This window comes from Myodes glareolus, chromosome 22 (assembly GCF_982192425.1).
Source record: "Myodes glareolus chromosome 22, mMyoGla1.1, whole genome shotgun sequence".
Classification (NCBI taxonomy): domain Eukaryota; kingdom Metazoa; phylum Chordata; class Mammalia; order Rodentia; family Cricetidae; genus Myodes; species Myodes glareolus.
Window position 1 is genome coordinate 60430675 of NC_142047.1, and position 16103 is coordinate 60446777.

A 16103-nucleotide genomic window follows, 5' to 3' on the forward strand; every position below is an offset into this window, starting at 1 on the left:
CGCTGTCCTGATTGGTTAATGCCATTTGCTGGTCTGAGCATGTGCAAGCAAGGGTGCAGGCAAGGGTGCTCAGCCCCACGTGGCTAAGCCAGGTATGGACTTGTATACCTCCAAACTGCAGGACCACCTGTGCCTCCAGGTGGCTTCCTACAGTGCAACACCATCGACCAGCTAGAATGGTTAAATTTTAAAGTCCAACTAGGAAAGAGAATAGCTGGAGATCAACAGACCCTAATTCCTGGGCTCTAGTCACAGGAACAGCCGGCTCTTTCCTTCTGATGGTGGTATTTCCCATTTATATATCATAACTCTCAGTTCCAGGCTATGTTCTAGCCTCCTGAAAACCAGCTAGTAATAATCTTACTCAATATAGCGCCTTAATATGATGCTGTAAGTGAGAAAATAAGAATACTGTAGTCCAGAATTAAGGGGTCCAGCTTCAAATCTCACAGCCAGTGCCTGGTCTGGTAGTGTCTGAATAATGGTGGAGCTATACACAGTCATCATGACCAATCTTAGAGCTTCTTTTCCAAGGAACTTCAAACAGGATCCAAGATGACTTCAAAGACTTCTTTTCACAGCAATGCCTAGATATGCAAGCACTTTTCTCTTCACAGATATTTTAGCACAAGGTTCTAAAACTCTGTTTATGTGAGTAATTACCCTGAATCAGAGGCTGATGAGATGGCTTAGTGGATAAAACCCCAGTAAATAGAGAGCAATTAAAGAAGACTGTGTGTCAGCATTAGGCCTGAACACACACATACACACACATACATACACACACACATACATACACACACATGCACACACTTTGCATACATGCATGCACATCACCCACATATACATTCCAAAATTCAAAAACAATCATCAGTCAACACAGACTGCTATTTCTGAGAAACAATGAGGACCATGTCAATATTTATTATTTTCTAAATTTTATGTATTTGTGTGTATGCGCATGCATGTGTGCATGTGTTCATGTGTGCACATGCCATGAGATACATGTGGAGACCGTTGTACAACTCTTTGGTCAGTTCTTCCTTCATCTTTCCTTGGCTTCTAGGAATCTAACCCAAGTCACCAACGTTGTAGAGGAAACACTTCCATGTTTGGAGCCATTTCACTAGTCCTCTTTCAATTTTGCTTAATATTTATACCACGAGATGTGTCCATTTTAGAATCAAAAGAGGAATCAGAACAAAGCCATCAGAGAATGAATTCTTTGGGAAGATTAACTATTTGAATCTATGAAAGTAGCCAGGTAAATTACATTGCTCAATTTTTCACTGTATCTGTGGTATATATCAGCTAAGTTATCAGATATTGTAACATACCTAAAAAGTTTATTTTCTTAATGATAGCTCTCACACCATAATAATCTGTAGTTACTCAACACGTATGTTGATTATCAGGGGTCATTAAATGGGATGGTTCCTGAACGTAATTAGGAATTCAAAATACACAAATGGAAATATAAAAAAAATTTAGGCTGGGGTGAGTGTGTGCTAACCTGGGCAGACTGTCCTAGAAGAGAGACAGCCCTCCCCCCAGCTCCTGCTCAGGGTCTTCTGTGTTCCACTGGAACCTGCCCTGTCCCCCAAGGTCTTTTTTTGTCTCCTGTGTCCTTTTACTATCAGCTATCCCTGTGTCTGTGCTGAGGAGTTCCATCCAGAGGGTGAGTGGGTGCTATCTGGAGCAGACTGTCCCCGAAGAGAGCACAGCCCTCCCACAGCTCCTACTGCAGGGTCTTCTGTGTTTCACCGGACCCTGAACTGCCCCCATGGTCACCCTTTTGTCTCCTGTGTCCTTGGAATACCAGCTATTCTTATTTCAGTGCTGAGGAGTTCCATCCAGAAGGGTGAGTGTGTGCTATCCCAGGCAGACTGTCCTAGAAGAGAGTACAGCCTTCTCCCCAGCTCCTGCTCAGGGTCTTCTGTGTTCCACTCAAACATGCCCTGCGCCCCATGGATGCCCTTTTGTCTCCTGGGTCCTTGGACTATCAGCTAACCCTTTGTCTGTGCTGAGGAGTTCTATCCAGAAGTTGCTGAGGAGTTCCAGCTAGAGGGACAGGAACAGTTCCTGCTCCTGCACTGAAGAGATCCACCCAGAGAGTCAGTCAAAGCAACGACTGAACCAAGACACCAAGTCTCTCCTGGCTCCATTTGAAGGAAGAGATGGGCAGGTGCCAATGCATGAATTCCTCCAACAACCTGAAAGGCAACATGACATCACCAGAATCCAGGGATCAAGAAACTATAAAAATTGAACACCCTACTCCAGAAGAAATGGAAGAAATCGACTCTAAGCAGAAATATATGAAAATAATAGAGGAATTTAAACAGAAGGTGAAAAACTGCCATAAAGAAATGGAGATAACAAACAAAAAAAGTAGATGAAATGAATAAATCTCTCAAAGATACCCAAGAAAAACAAGAAATCCAAGAAAAAGCAATCAAACAGGTAAGGGAAACAGTTCAAGACTTGAAAAATGGAATGAAGGTAATGAAGAAAACACAAACCGAGGGAAGACTGTATATGCAAAATCTGGGTAAATGAGTAGGAACTGCAGAGACAAGTATTACCAACAGAATACAAGAGATAGAAGAAAGAATCTCAGACACTGAAGATACTGTAGAGGAAATAATCTCATTGATTAAAGAACAAAACAAACCCAACAAATTCTTAACACAAAACATCCAAGAAATCTGGGACACCGTGAAAAGGCCAAACCTAAGAATAATAGGTGTAGAAGAAGGAGAAGATTTACAGTTCAAAGGCCCAGAAAATATATTCAAAAAAATTATTAAAGAAAACTTTCCCAATCTAAAGAAGTATAATCCTATGAAGATATAAGAAGCATACAGAACACCAAATAGACTGGATAAAAAAAAAACCCATCCCCTCGCCATATAATAATCAAAACAAAAAACATACAGAATAAAGAACAAATATTAAGAGCTGCAAGGGAAAAAGGTCAAGTAACATATAAAGGGAAACCTATCAGAATTACACCTGACTTCTCAATGGAAACCAGGAAAGCCAGAAGGTCTTGGATAGATGTGCTGCAGAAACTAAGAAACCAAGGATGTAAGCCCAGACTATTATTCCCAGCAAAGCTTGCATTTACCATTGATGGAGAAAACAAGATATTCCAGGCCAAAAACAGATTTAAACAATATGTAGCCACAAACCCAGCCCTACAGAAAATACTAGAAGGAAAACCACAAACCAAGGAAGCCAACAACACCCACAATAACAAAAGCATCTGGCAACTCTCCACCAGCACAACTCAAAGAAGGGAAACACACAAACAATAGCACCAGGAAAAATAACTGGAGTTAACAACCATTGGTCATTAATATTGCTTAATATCAATGGACTCAACTCACCTATAAAAAAGCACAGGTTAAGAGAATGGATACAAAATCAGGATCCAATATTCTGCTGCCTACAAAAAACACACCTCAAACACAAAGACAGACACTATCTTTGTTTTCCAATCAAATGGACCAAAGAAACAAGTGGGTGTGGCTATGCTAATATCTAACAAAATAGATTTCAAACTAAAATCAATCAGAAGAGATGGATATAGACACTTTATACTGATATCAGGAACAATTCATCAGGAGGAATTCTCAATCCTTAATATCTATGCCCCTAATATAAAAGAACCCACATATGTAAAAGAAACATTACTGGAACTCAGAACATACATCAAACCCCACACTTTAATAGTTGGTGATTTCTACACTCCTCTCTCACCAATAGACAGGTCAATCAGACAGAAACTTAAAAGAGAAATAAGAGAACTAACAGAGGTAATGAACCAAATAAACCTAAGAGACATCTATAGAACATTCCACCCAAACAGAAAAGAATATACCTTTTTCTCTGCATCTCATGGAAACTTCTCAAAAATTGACAACATAATTGGTAACAAAGTAAACATTCATAGATATAAAGAAATTGTAGTAATCACCAGTGTACTATCAGATCACCATGGAATAAAGATAGAATTACACAACAATTCTTACCCCAGAAAGCCTACAGACTCATGGAAACTGAACAGTCAACTGTTGAACCATCCCTGGGTCAAGGAAAAAATAAGGAAAGAAAATAAAGTCTTCCTTGAATTCAACGAAAATAAAGACACAACATACCGAAACCTGTGGGACTCTATGAAGGCAGTGCTAAGAGGAAAGTTTATAGTATTAAATGCCCACATAAAGAAAACTGAGAAAGCATACATTAGAGACTTAACAGCACACTTGAAAGCTTTAGAAAAAAAAGAAGCAGACTCACCCAGGAGGAATAGAAGACGGGAAATAATCAAACTGAGGGCTGAAATTAACAAAATTGAAACACAGAAAACAATCCAAAGAATCAATGAAACAAAAAGCTGGTTCCTGGAGAAAATCAACAAGATTGATAAACCCCTATCCAAACTAATCAAATGGAAGAGAGAGAACATGCAAATTATCAAGATCAGAAATGAAAAAGGGGGACATAACCACAGACACAGGAAGTTCAGAGAATCATTAGATCTTACTACAAAAGCCTGTATGCCACAAAATTAGAAAATGTGGAAGAAATGGACACTTTTTTAGATACATACAATTTACCAAAATTAAGTAAAGACCAGGTGAGCAGTTTAAATAAACCTGTAAGTCATGAGGAAATAGAAGCTGTCATCAGAAACCTCCCAACCAAAAAACCCCTGGCCCAGATGGTTTCAATGCAGAATTCTATCAGATCTTCTAAGTAGAGTTAATACCTATACTCCTTACTGTGTTTCCCAAAATAGAAACAGAAGAGTCATTGCCTAACTCCTTTAATGAACCTACAGTCACCCTGATACCCAAATGACACAAGGACTTAACCAAGAAAGAGAATTACAGACCAATATCACTCATGAACATTGATGCAAAAATTCTCAATAAAATACTCACAAACAGAACACAAGAACTCATCCAAAAAGTTATACATTATGATCAAGTAGGCTTCATCCCAGAGAGGCAGGGCTGGTTCCACATACGAAAATCCATCATATAAATAAACTGAAGAAAAAAACCATATGATCATTTCATTAGATGCTGAAAAAGCATTTGACAAAATTCAACACCCCTTTATAATAAAGGTATTGGAGAGACTAGGGATACAAGATTCATTCCTAAATATAATAAAGGCAATATACAGCAAGCTGACATCTAACATTAAATTAAATGGAGAGAAACTCAAAGCCATCCCAATAAAATCCAGAACAAGACAAGGCTGTCCACTCTCTCCATACCTCTTCAATATAGTGCTTGAAGTTCTAGTAATAGCAATAAGACAGCATAAAGAGATAAAGGGTATTTGAATTGGAAAGTAAGATGTCAAACTTTTATTATTTGCAGGTGATATAATAGTGTACATAAGCAACCCACAAAACTCTACCAAAGAACTCCTACAGCTGAACAACACCTTTAGTACTGTGGCAGGATAGAAAATCAACTCCAAAAAATCAGTTGCCCTCCTATACACAAGGAACAAAGATACAGAGAGTGAAATCAGAGAAAGATCACCTTTCACAATAGTCACAAATAGCATAAAGTATCTTGGGGTAACTTTAACCAAGGAAGTGAAAGATCTATTTGACATGAACTTTAAGGTTTTAAAGAAAGAAATTGAGGAGGATACCAGAAAATGGAGGAATCTCCCATGCTCTTGGATTGGGAGGATCAACATAGTAAAAATGGCAATTCTACCAAAAGCAATCTATAGATTCAGTGAAATCCCCATCAAAATTCCAGCGAAATTCTTCACAGACCTTGAGAGAAAAATAATAAAGTTTATATGGCAAATCAAAAAACCCAGGATAGCCAAAACAATCCTATACAATAAAAGTACAATAAAAGGCAAAAAAAAACAAGGATAGTCAAAACAATCCTATATGATAAAAGTACTTCCGGAGGCATTACCATCCCTGACTTCAAACTCTATTACAGAGCGACAGTAATGAAAACTGCTTGGTATTGGCACAAAAACAGAGATGTTGACCAATGGAATCGAATCGAAGACTCAGATCTTAATTCACAAACCTATAAACACCTAATTTTCGACAAAGGAACTAAAACTATACAATGGAAGAAAGAAAGCATCTTTAACAAATGGTGCTGGCATAACTGGATGTCATCCTGTAGAAGAATGAAAAAAGATTCATGCAAAAAACTCAAGTCGAAATGGAATAAAAACATCAACATTATTCTGACCACTTTGAACCTGATAGAAGAGAAAGTGTGAAGAAATCTACAAGACATGGGGACAGGAAACCACTTCCTATGTAGAAACCTAGTAGCACAGACAATAAGAGAAACAATGAATAAATGGGACCTCCTGAAACTGAGAAGCTTCTGTAAAGCAAAGGACACTGTCATTAAGACAAAAAGGCAACCTAATTGGTAGAAGATCTTCACCAACTCCTTATCAGAGAGAGGTCTGATCTCCAAAATATACAAAGAACTCAAGAAACTAGACACTAAAACTTTAATTAACCCAATTAAAAAATGTGGTTCTGAACTGAACAGAGAATTTTCAACAGAAGAACTTCGAATGGCCAAAAGACACTTAAGGTCATGCTCAACCTCCTTAGTGATCAGGGAAATGCAAATCAAAACCACTTTGAGATATCATCTTACACATGTCAGGATAGCTAAACTCAAAAACACAAATGATAGCCTATGCTAGAAGGGATGTGGAGTAAGGGGAACACTCATCTATTGTTGGTGGGAATGCAAACTTGTGCAGCCACTGTGGAAATCAGTGTGGCGTTCTCTCAGGAAACTGGGAGTCAACCTACCTCAGGACCCAGCAATTCCACTCTTGGGAATATACCCAAGAGAAGCCCTATCATACTACAAATGCATTTGTTCAACTATGTTCATAGCCAGAACTTTGTAATAGCCAGAACCTGGACACAACCTAGGTGTAGACCTCAATAGAAGATTGGTTAAAGAAGTTGTGGAACATATATACATTGGAGTTTTACTCAGTGGTAAAAAAAAATGACATCCTGCATTTTGCATGTAAATGGATGGAAATAGAAAATGCTTTACTGAGTGAGGTAACCCAGACCCCAAAAAAGAGGAATATGGTATGTACTCACTCATAAGTGGATTCTAGCCATAATTAAAGGCATTGAGAAAATCATATAATTAACCCACTGGACTGGAAGTAGACAAGATTGCCAGGCAAAACTTGGTTGCATGGGGGTGAGGGGTGAGTGGATGTAAGAGGAGATGGGTAGAGAGAAGGGAGAAGGGGAAGATTCAGGAGAACTTGGGGGAATGGCATGGGTGGGATGGAGGGAGTATGGATATGGGAGCTTAATTAAGGGAGCCATTTTAGGGTTTGCAAGAGACTTGTCTCTAGAGGGGTTCCCAGGAACAAGGAGAGGTCCCGAGATTGTTCGTTGGGCAGCAGAGGAGAGGGTGCCCGAACTGGCCTTGTCCCATAGCCACTCTGATGAATATCTTGTATATTACCATAGAACCTTCATCTGGCGATGGATGGAGATAGAGACAGAGACCCACATTGGAGCTCTGGACTTAGCTTCCAAGGTCCAAATGAGGAGCAGAAGGAGGGAGAACATAAGCAAGGAAGTCAGGATCATGAGGTGTGTGTCAACCCACTGAGACAGTGGGACTGATCTAATGGGAGCTCACCAAGACCAGCTGGGCTGGAAGTGATGGAGCATGTGAACAAAGCAGACTCTCTGAACATGGCTTGCAATGAGAGCTGACTGAGAAGCCAAGGACAATGGCACTGGGTTTTTATTCTACTGCATGGACTGACTTTCTGGGATCCTGGTTTATTTGGATGCTCATCTTTATAGACATGTATGGAGGGAAGAGGGCCTTAAACTTCCCACAGGGCAGGGTACCCTGACTGCTCTTAAGACTAGAGAGGGAAGAGGAGGGAAAAGGCAGGTGGGGAGGAGGTGGAAATTTTTTATCAATAAAAAAACCAAAAAAATTGGGCTTATGGGAATACATTAAAATTAGATAGCATGTTAGCTAGATGACTTTAACTATAAATTAATTAATAGTTCAATGTTAAATTAATTTAATTATTTATTAAAATAACACTCATTTTAAAATATTGTTGATTGAGATTTTTTTGATTTTTTTTCCTTATTTGTTTATAAGAATTTTCACTTCCTCACCTCCTCCCAATACCCTCCCGCTCCCCCCACTCCCTCTCCTCCTCCCTCTCCATTCCCAAGAGCAGTCAGGTTTTCCTGACCTGTGGGAAGTCCAATTTCCTCCCCCCTCCCTCCAGGTCCAGGAAGGTGAGCATCCAAACAGACCAGGATCCCAAAAAGCCAGTACATGCAGATGAAACAAGACCCAGTGCCATTGTCAATGGCTTCTCAGTCAGCCCCCATGTCAGCCACATTCAGAGAATCTGGTTTGATCACATGCTCTTTCAGTCCTAGTCCAGCTGGCCTTGGTGAGTTCTCATTCGATCAGTCCCCTTGTATCAGTCGATGAATGCACCCTTCGTGGTCCTGACTTCCTTTTTCATGTTCTCCCTCCTTCTGCTCTTCATTTGGACCTTGGGGGCTCAGTCTAGTGCTCCAATGTGGGTCTCCATCTCTATCTCCATCCATCGTTGGATGAAGGTTCTCTCTGGTTCTGCCTTCCTTGCTCCCACTCTCCCTCCCTCTGCTTCTCATTTGGACCTAGGGAGTTAAGTCCAGTGTTCCAATATGTGCCTCTGTCTCTATCTCCATCTGTCGCCAGATGCAGGTTCTGTGGTGACATGCAAAATATCTATCAGTACGGTTATGGGCCAAGGCCAGTTCAGGCACCCTCTCCTCTGCTGCCCAGAGAACAATTTGGGGACCTCTCCTTGGGCCTGGGAACCCCTCCAGAAACAATTCTCTTGTTTGTAAGGGAACCCTAAAATGGCTCCCTTAGTTGAGATATAATGTTCCCTGCTCCCATAACCATCCTTCCTCCCTCCCCCTTCCATTCCCCCAAGCCATCCCCAATCCTCTCCCCTCACCTCTTCCTACTATCTCCCCTTAATTCCACCCCCCCACACCACCCCCGTGCACCCAAGTTTGCCTGGCAATCTTGTCTACTTCTAATATCCAGGAGGATAACTCTATGATTTTCTTCAGGTTCACCTTCTTATTTAGCTTCTCCATGATCATTAACTATAGGCTCAATGTCCTTTGTTTATGACTAGAATCCACTAATGAGTGAATATATACCATATTCATCTTTTTGGGTCTGGGTTACCTCACTCAGTAAAGCATTTTCTATTTCCACCCTTTTGCATGCAAAATTCAAGATGCCATTGTTTTTTACCGCTGAGTAAAACACCAATGTGTATATGTTCTACACTTCTTTAACCATTCTTCTATTGAGGGGCACCTAGGTTGTTTCCAGGTTCTGGATATTACAAATAGTGCTGCTATGAACATAGGTGAAAAAATGCTTTTGTAGTATGATTGGGTATCTCTTGGGTATATTCCCAAGAGTGGAATTGCTGGGTCCTGAGGGATATTGACTCCCAGTTTCCTGAGAAACTGCCACACTGATTTCCAAAGTAGCTGCACAAGTTTGCATTCCCACCAACAATGGATGAGTGTTACCCTCACTCCACATCCTCTCCAGCATAGGCTATCATTTGTGTTTTTGAGTTTAGCTATTCTGACAGGTGTAAGATGGTATCTCAGAGTTGTTTTGATTTGTATTTCCCTGATGGCTAAGGAGGTTGAGCATGACCTTAAGTGTCTTTTGGCCATTTGAACTTCTTCTGTTGAGAATTCTCTGTTCAGAATAGTACCCCCATTTTTTAATTGGGTTAATTAGAGTTTTAGTGTCTAGTTTCTTAAGTTCTTTGTATATTTTGGAGATCAGACCTTTGTCTGATGAGGGGTTGGTGAAAATCTTCTCCTAATCAGTAGGTTGCCTTTTTGTCTTAATGACAGTGTCCTTTGTTTTACAGAAGCTTCTCAGTTTCAGAAGGTCCCATTTATTCATTGTTGCTCTTATTGTCTGTTCTACCAGGGTTCTACCTAGTAAGCGGTCTCCTGTGCCCATGTCTTGTAGACTACTTCAGGTGGCTTGTTTTGTTTGACAATGTTGAGATATGGATCCCAGGCTGGCTTGAAGCTCCCCGAGGAGCCAAAGATGATGACCTTGATCTTCTGATCCTTTGCTGCCATCTTCCAAGAGCTGGAATTGCAGGCGCTTGCAGAGGTAAGGCGGAAACCAGGACCTTGAGAAAGTTCGATAAATTCTCTCTTAACTAAGCTATATCCCAGCCCTTAGTATGAGTTTGTTTGTTTGCTGTCTAAATAAACCATCCGGCTGCTGCTGAGAATGTCTAGGACCATGAGGGTCACTGTGTATGTTTTGGCTGTTCTTTTTGTTTTAAAGGTCTTACATTCTCTTCACAAAGTTAGCATGATACAGACCTGTTCCCTTCCTGTCTGTTACCATTAATCCCTAGCTGTTCAGATCTTGGGACATGTTGAAGGCACTTCCACACTGCTTCTTCAGGAACCAGTCGCTTTCTCTCATAATGGATTTCTGTTCCATTTTTAAACCAAGGGGCCCAGCTATGTAAAAACCGAAGAATTTGCTCTTAATAACAGTTAAAATTACAGATAATTGTGATCTGGTGTGGAAAGCAAAAGCTACCAGCCATGAGTCCCCTTATGAAACCTCCCAAGGTGGGAGACGCTGACCTGAGACAATCATTGGCTTCTGTTCCTGCTACCAGGCATTCAGACACTCCACCCGAGAGCCTGAGGCAGTCAGTGGGCTTCTCTTCTCTTGTCCAGCCCTGAGCTTCTCAACTTCAGTACTAAGATGTTCACTGAGCAACTTGGGCTAGCTTTTTAGAGTTGTAGTGTTTGAAGAACATCCATTCCTCTGGTCGGTGTGATGTAGATAACTTCTGGATCCAACCAGTGAAGAGTGGCAGGCACAGATATCATTATCAAGGACTTCCAGGTGACCCTTAGAAGTGAGGTAAAGATGTGCAGGTCAGTTTCCAGACACAGGCCATTCAACTGTAAACACGGGATTCAGAGTGAGCGGTGATTGAGAGAGATGGAGCAGTTTCTCTACTCCTGCCAGGAGTTACCTTCAGAAAGTCTTGCATGTCCTCCTCACTATTAGGGGAGATTTATGCATCACCCTACCAAGTTCGTCTGTAACAATGCCATACTAAAATATCTAATATGTGTGTATATGTATATATGCTTATATATGTGAGTATATATACACAGTAGCAAAAGTCAGTGGCCTGACCTTACCAAAATACTGAATATATTTCAGTTTTTCATGTACTTGCATGTACTTGCACTTAAGGCACACAATATACTTTTGTCATGATAAGAGAACACGCATGTCTTAAATGTGGCCTTAATGTGGTTTTATTAGGTGAAAATGTACAATTTTAAAGAGATACACACTGACATCTAATACAATTGTAAGTCCTAAATGTACACATAATTCTACCCACCCTAACTAAAAAAATAGAAAACCAGCCAGGTAGGGTGACACATGTCTGTAATTCCATCACTTGGAAGGATGAACCTGGTGCATTGCTATGATTTTGGGGCCAGTTTGGTGCTTATAGTGAGTTCTGAGCCAACCAGTACTACATAGCAAGACCATGTCTTAAAACACCGAGAAAAGTTGTAAAGCCACATAGCTAAGGAGGAATATGTTTGGTATTGGTGGGAACTAAAGTAGCCATAAGTGTAGACTAAAGGAGTTGAGGTAGCCAAATTACAGTTAGCTTTGTGCCTTAAGAAATACACTTCTGGTCATGCGGTGGTGGCGCACATCCTTAATCCCAGCACTCAGGAGGCAGAGGCAGGTGGATCTCTGTGAGTTCGAGGCCAGCCTGGTCTACAAGAGCTAGTTCCAGGACAGGCTCCAAAGCTACAGAGAAACCCTGTCTTGAAAAACAAAAACAAGAAGAAAGAAAGAAAGAAAGAAAGAAAGAAAGGAAGGAAGGAAGGAAGGAAGGAAGGAAGGAAGGAAGGAAGGAAGGAAGGAAGGAAGGAAGAAAGAAAGAAAAGAAACACACTTCTGGTCAGGGCAGTTGTGGCATACACCTTTAATCTCAGCCCTTGGAAAGCAGAGGCAGTCATATCTCTGTGAGTTTGAGATCAGCCTTGTCTACAGAGTGAGTTCCAGGACAGGCTCCAAAGTTATACAGAGAAACCCTGTCTGGAAAAACCAAAGAAAGAAAAAGAAAGACATTTCTATTACTTCTATTAAAGTGAATGATGTTGCCTTAAACTACCAGTAGGGGGCAACACCACACATGATTTTGCATTTTCTAAGGCCCATTAAGTTCTATCAGGGCTCATCATAGCACCTCATCACACCTCATCAGAGGGATTTGGAGAGGGCTGGTAGAAATGAGAGATGTAGGAAAAAAAAAACAAATCCCATGCCCAGCCAACTCAAATTTTAGACAAACAGGGGCTATGACACCTTTTTGTAAGTTTTGTGGATAACACATCCACAGTGCACATACATAACTGCAGGTAAAATACACATAGAAATGAACAATCTAAAAAAAAATTAGTAATAAATATTTGCTGACTGACACTGAGAATACATATATTCATTCAAAACAAAATAAAAAGAACTATGAAAAGAATCCTGAAGAAATGATTAGGTCAGGGTATGGGGATGTCTGCCCATAGCTCCAGCTACTCCCAAAACTGAGGAAGGAGATCACTTAAACAGAAGAGTTTGAGGAGTCTGGGTGACGATATAAGACCCTATCTCAAAAGAGTCAGTCTGTGAGAAGAATGTAGGAGTTAGAAGGTGGGGGGGAGGGCTCGGGAAGACATCTTGCCCCCCCACTCCCCCCCCCCAAGACAGGGTTTCTCTGTAGCTTTGGTGCTTGTCCTGGAACTAGCTCTGGTAGACCAGGGTGGCCTATGAACTCACAGAAATCCACCTGCCTCTCTGCCTCCCGAGGGCTGGGATTAAAGGTGTGCACCACCGCCACCCAGCAAAGGTAAGACAACTTCCAAGTATTAATCAGGAGTTCACAGCGACTGCTGATGCAGGTACGAGGATGGCCACACACTTTCACTGCTGAACTATTTGCTGTTAGTAGATTCAGGGAGTGGGGAGTTAACGCTTTCAGTTGTGTATGCACTGGTGACCTCATCAGGCTCTGGTGGACACTTCGGACCCAGCATTCACACAGATGGCCCTGGTCAAACTAAAAATGCCACAAAAGCAAAGCAAAAGTCATGACTCTGTGACCGGGACTGAAGGAGGGAGGCTCATGATATGAATGTGAGGGAGCCAAACGAGAGTGCACTCCAGAGGTTCAGTATGCGTTATATACTTGCCTAAGATCTCCAAGTAAGAAAATTCACTTTTTAAAAAAGGAAATATCATTTGTGTCTTAATGAAAGTTATTAAGGAGCCTTTGTTAGTCTTCTGTGGTATTATATTGTCTTTTAAAACAAAAAAGTAAAAATACACACTAAAGTATTCAAGTCAAGTAGCAAGTGCATAGCAGAGAGACTAACACGAATGTTATTTTAAGCCACTGAACCAAAAAAAAAATTATTCTAAAAAGTAAAGAGTGATTGGGAGCTGTAGAGATGACTCAGGGGTTAAAAGCACTGCTGTTCATGGTGCACACACACATGCCGGCAACATACCTGCACAAATGAAAAGGTAAGCCTTAAAACACACAGGTAATGAAAAAACAACAGTAAGAGTTTGCCAGTGTCCAAGAGGGAAGCCTGAGGCTGGACATCTTCTGGGGCCTGAGGCTGAACACCTTCTGAGGCCTGAGGCTGGACACCTGCAGGGGCATGCTTCTGGACACCTTCTGGGGCCTGGAGCTGGACACCTTCTGGGGACTGGAATTGGACAATTTCTGGGGTCTGTACCTAGATACCTTCTGAGGACAGGGGCTGGACATGTTCTGGAGCCCGCTGCTGGGCACCTTCTGGGGCCTGGGGCTGGGGACCTTCTGGTGCTTGGGGCTGGACACCTTCTGGGGCCTGGAGCTGGACACCTTCAGGGGCTTGCCACTGGACACCTTTTGGGGCCTCCTGCTAGGCACCTTCTGGGGCCTCCTGCTGGGCACCTTCTGGTGCCTAGGGCTGGACACCTTCTAAGGCCTGGGGCTGGAAACCTTCTGTGGTCTGCTGCTGGACACCTTCTGTGGTATGGGGCTTGACACCTTCTGGCCTGCTGCTGGACATATTCTGTGGCCTGGGGCTGGGCCACCTTCTGGAGCCAGCTGCTGGACACCTTCTGAGGCCTGCTACTGGGCACCTTCTGCAGTCTGCTGCTGGACATCTTCTGGGGCCTGCAATTGGACACCTTCTGGTCTGCTGCTGGACACATCCTGGGCCCTGCTGCTGGACACCTTCTGGGGCCTGCTGCTGGACACCTTCTAATGCTTGCCTCTGGACACCTTCTGTGGCCTACTGCTGGTCACCTTATGAGGCTTGCTGCTGGACACCTTCTGGCACCTACTGCTGGACAACTTCTGGGGCCTAAGGCTGGACAACTTCTGGGGCCTGCTGTTGGACACCTTCTGGGCCATGCTGCTGAACAACTTCTGGGTCCTGCTGTTAGAAACCCTCTGGGGCCTGGGGCTGGACACTTTCTGGGGCCCGCTGCTGGACACCTTCTGAGGCCTGCTGCTAGACACCTTCTGGGGTCTGGGGCTGGGACACCTTCTGGGGTCTGTGGCTGGGACACCTTCTGGGGCTTGCTGCTGCATGTCTTCTGTGCCCTGATTCTGAGTCAACTTCTGGGGTCTTCTGCTGGACTGAGGGTGAGTTTTAAGGTCATTTTTCTCTTTTGGCTTTTAGCTTTGAAGGAGAAGAGTTTTGAGCCTCTGGGGAATTTGCTGGCAAATAATCTTTGAGATTTAGCTTCTCCAACTGATATGTTTCCTCATTTCCTCATTTCCCTTACGTCAAGTTGAATGTGGCCTTTCTCAAAGAGAGTTTCCTGATGCTCTGTTTTTGAGGACTTCTGAGAAGAAACAGACTATTGTGCCTGTCAAACATATTTACTTTCAGCTTTTCTTCTGTTTTCATTTCTGTTAATAATTAATATAAAAATAAGAATGGTGGGGCTGGAGAGATGGCTCAGCAGTTAAGAGCATTAGCTACTCTTCCAGAGGACCTGGGTTCAATTCCCAGCATCCACATGGCAGCTCACACCTGTCTGTAACTCTAGTTCCAGGGGATCCAAATTCCTCACACAGATATACATACAAGCAAAACAACAATGTACGTAAAATAAAAATAAATTAAAAAAATAAGAATGGTATATGACCCAGGATCCAGGAAGCAGTAGGTGAGTATCAGATACAAACTCAAAGCAGATCTGAGCATGCAACTCTGCCCTATTTCATTGTGTGTCACGTAGATCAGTAACCACCACCTCAGCCAGGGAGTCAAGAGTGTCAAGACATTTTACATGACTGATCCGATTACCATTTCCTTGTAAAACTGTTGGTACAGAAGGCTTTCTTCACACCTCTAAGTGGGGTTGGTCACATGCAAAGATGTCCCCAGAGGTGACCTGACTTCTTCTTGAATGTGGTTCCTTGTGTCACTGACAGGCTTTCTTCATGCTTGTCCTGCACTGCCACATCTTTGAAAACATGAGCAGTAAGGAATTAATTCATTTCTTGAACAATTTCTTAGTTTACTATGAGACAATTATTGTTGTAGACAAAAGAGACTCAATGAGTTCTTTTCCGTGAACTCGAAACCTTCCCATCAATGATTACACAGGATCAGGCTATAAAGGAGGGGAGACACAGGAGAAAAAGGAATTCGCAGAGGAATTTACTCTTAAAGACAGGTTCTGCATAGTGAGCATTAGCACTAGGGAATTAACTACCAAGAGAAGACAAGAAAGCCAGGGAAAGGGAGAGGAAACTGTATTGAGTGATTCTGAAGTTAAGACTTTTATAAACCTGAAAGGAAAAGGAAAACAGCATTCTAAAATACATCAAATCAGCTTGTGTTTGTTTCTTTAGGTGTCTGTATCAAAGTAGAGAAAAACAGAAGACTATCT